The sequence below is a fragment of the Hemibagrus wyckioides genome, linkage group LG05, assembly GCF_019097595.1.
Source record: "Hemibagrus wyckioides isolate EC202008001 linkage group LG05, SWU_Hwy_1.0, whole genome shotgun sequence".
NCBI lineage: Eukaryota > Metazoa > Chordata > Actinopteri > Siluriformes > Bagridae > Hemibagrus > Hemibagrus wyckioides.
The window spans coordinates 29414749-29418109 of record NC_080714.1 but is presented as its reverse complement, the minus strand read 5'-3'; positions in this window follow the sequence as shown (position 1 = coordinate 29418109).

Sequence of the window (3361 nt, the reverse complement as noted above, 5' to 3'; positions counted from 1 at the left end):
ACGTGGTCATTGTTCCACTGGACCGGGGTTTCATTCCTGTCCTGAAGCCTTTGGAAAGTTTCCCACTCTGTCCTACTCCGCGGGGCTGAAAACTGACTCAACCCCACCCCAGTCATGTAACCTGGGCAGGAAGGCAGATTTATGCAAGGTGTTGATTTAGACACTGAAGCAAGTGGAGTGAGAATTGTTTTATTTTGTAACCCAACCTTGGGAAGGTGTGTCTGGGGACTCAATCTGCACATTGTTCTGTGCTGCAGTAGGGTACAGTAACAAGGGAGTGATATACGGTTACATGCTAAACCTTTTTACACCCTCTCACTGTTCTAATGAAGGGAACAAAAGCTTTTTCATAGTTGCTGATTAGATTAGACAAGAATGTCATTTTGTACAGCTCCTTTAACATGAAGTCATTCTACACTGACCACAGACACCAGAGTGAGATAAGAGATAATAATTAACTCACATGGGTCTGCAAACACACACACACACACACACACACACACACACACACACACCAAACCGCAGCATGACATTTGATTTGTTATGCAGGTTCATCTGCCTGCCAATGAGCAGATGATTAGCCTAAAACTAATCCACTAATAACACAAACACACACACACACACATGTTTATTCCATTTATCTTCTGACATGTTTGTTCCCTCATGTGTTGTGTTTATTCATCTTCAGTGCCAACAATCCAAAACTCCTTTCCTGAAGATTTCTTCTTTATGTGATGTAGCACCCAGCTGATTTCCTATATCCTGTTTATATAACTATAAACAGTCCAAAGTTCTTGCCTTCTGCTCAGCCATGTCCTGTCTAAAAACCCACACACTCTCACATATACACCCCCTCTCATACACACACACACACACACACACACATACACCTACTCAGATACACAGCCTCACATACACACCTGCTTGAACACACACACACACACACACACACACACTCACATACACACACCTACTTGCACCCCCCCCCCACCACCACCACACACATAAACACACACGCACACCCTTAAACTCACATACACACCCACTTGCATACACACCCACTTGCATACACACACACACACACACACACACACAGCATGGCTTACTGTAGGGAGTGGACGTGTGCCGTTTTTTTATTAAATGACTGTTACACAGTACTAGTTTACTGGATCTGTTTGAATTCAGAAGGTGAGTCTCCAGGCCAAGAAACTCTGATAAATAAAAGTGTGTTTAAAAACCTTTACGCCGTGTGTGTGTGTGTGTGTGTGTGTGTGTGTGTGTAGCTGGAGGATCATGATGTAATAAGTTACATCAACCAGTCCTGACTGCAGTCATGTATTTGGAGTCAGTCATCTTTCACACACATGGTTGCTCAGTTTTTCCCTCTTTTGAGGCGAGGCAGCCTCGGAGTCTATACCTCATGAACATGAAGCTATCTGAGATCTGGACCTCGGGTTCATCTGAAATCTTCATGCATTTCTTCTCAGTTATTTTCTTTTTAAATCTAGTTTATTGATGAAGCCGGATGTAAAGAAAATGTTTTACAAAAGTAAAATACTTAAAAGCAGAATACGGCTTCAAGGGCTAAAGATGTATCTGGTTTTATTGAAGGGAATGGTGAAGGCTTGGAGATAGCACATGGTGTCAACAAAGCAGGGAAACCACAGGAGCCACATCAGACCAGGACACAATGACTATACTAAAAAATCAGTTCTTTCACAACAGTTAAAGCCTGAAACGGTTCCTTCTACAGCACTTCCTGCACAAGGCTCAGCCCTGCTTCAGCGTTTCAGCTGCTGCTGTAATAATAATAAATAAACTAACAAATAAATTTTAAAAAAACCCGACCACTGAAATGGATTTTCAGACTGATTCAGTGTCCAGAACTGCACTGAACACTTCACTCTCACGAGACAGGAAGTAGGAGTTCTACCAGCACAAACACCACACTTTCCTGATGGAGGAGAGGTTTAGTGAGGATTGAGGCTGATGTGCAGGACTGGGAGGACTGGAATTAGTGGGATTTGCACAGGGCTGTAGTCAGATTTAGATTTAGATTTAGGAGTCTACACTTGAACAGTAGGGTTGTCGGGTGAGCCAGAAGGAGGGAGAGGGGTGTGGTCCATCCTGGCCTGAGAAGAAGCCTGGGCTACGGCCACAGCTGGCAGGATGTGGGAGGAGGAGGAGGAGGACAGTCTAAAGGAGTGTAAGAAGCACAGAGCTGTTAACAGTAGGGCTGTGATTTAATGGCCAGGTGAGCCAGCTGAACACAGGTAGCGTCCAAGACAAACAACGAGACATAATAATATTTACGAAGAATAAATACGTATTGACTCACAAAGAAAGCAAACCATTTGTGTATGTGTAAATAGGGTAATGGTGTAAGGTTAATAAAGAAATAAGGAAATGGCTTCCTCAAATCTGTATTTAACATTAATGAAAAAATTAAGACTTATGCATATAACAACAGCTCAACACATATCAATATTTGCAGTAATAACTGACTATAAACATGAGAGACTATAAACACTTTCCATCACACTAAAAGGAACATGAAAATACAATCAACAGTCCACTTAACAAGCATCCTCCTCACAGTTTACACACTAATTATATATAATATATATAATATCTTCACTAATCTCCACCTTTAACAATGAAATGACTATAACTATGACTATGACATTGAGAATTCAACAATACAACTGCTACATTAACCATCTACTCACGTCTAAAGGTGCGTGCCACCTACCATGTGATGAGGTCATGACTCAGGTACTCCAACCAACAACCTTCTTTTCTCAGAAAAAGCACAAATAAGCAATCAAACATTTTGTATTCAATAGATCACATTAGCAGCTACTGATTAAATCTTTGTAAGAACACATATAATATAAAACACACACACACACGTTATGAACTAAAGAGATTACATTATGAATTAAAAAGAGAAAAGATATGATAAAAGAAAAAACACTTACACGTGATAAAAGTGTCCAGAAAAGGAGATGTGTCCAGGGAAAGCCTACTCAGCTCGCTGAGCTAGATCAGATCGATCTGGGATGTCCGGATGAACTGACCTTAGGTTGATTGCTATTTTGCAGTGAACTCTATTTTTGATTTTCTCATCCACGGCTCCTGTGAGTATTATCTTCTTAAAATGTTTATTGATTTCACGTCGTTTAAAAAAAAACTCTGTACACACCGTGTCGCAGAATACACGACAATATACTGGGCACTGGAAGGAGAGCATGTGTAGTGTGTGTGTGTAGCAGTGTGTGAAGGTGTAAATGGCTGTGTGTCCACATCTGAATCCACCATCACTGTTCAGTTTGCTGGTGCACCTGATCTCTGGTTAAAG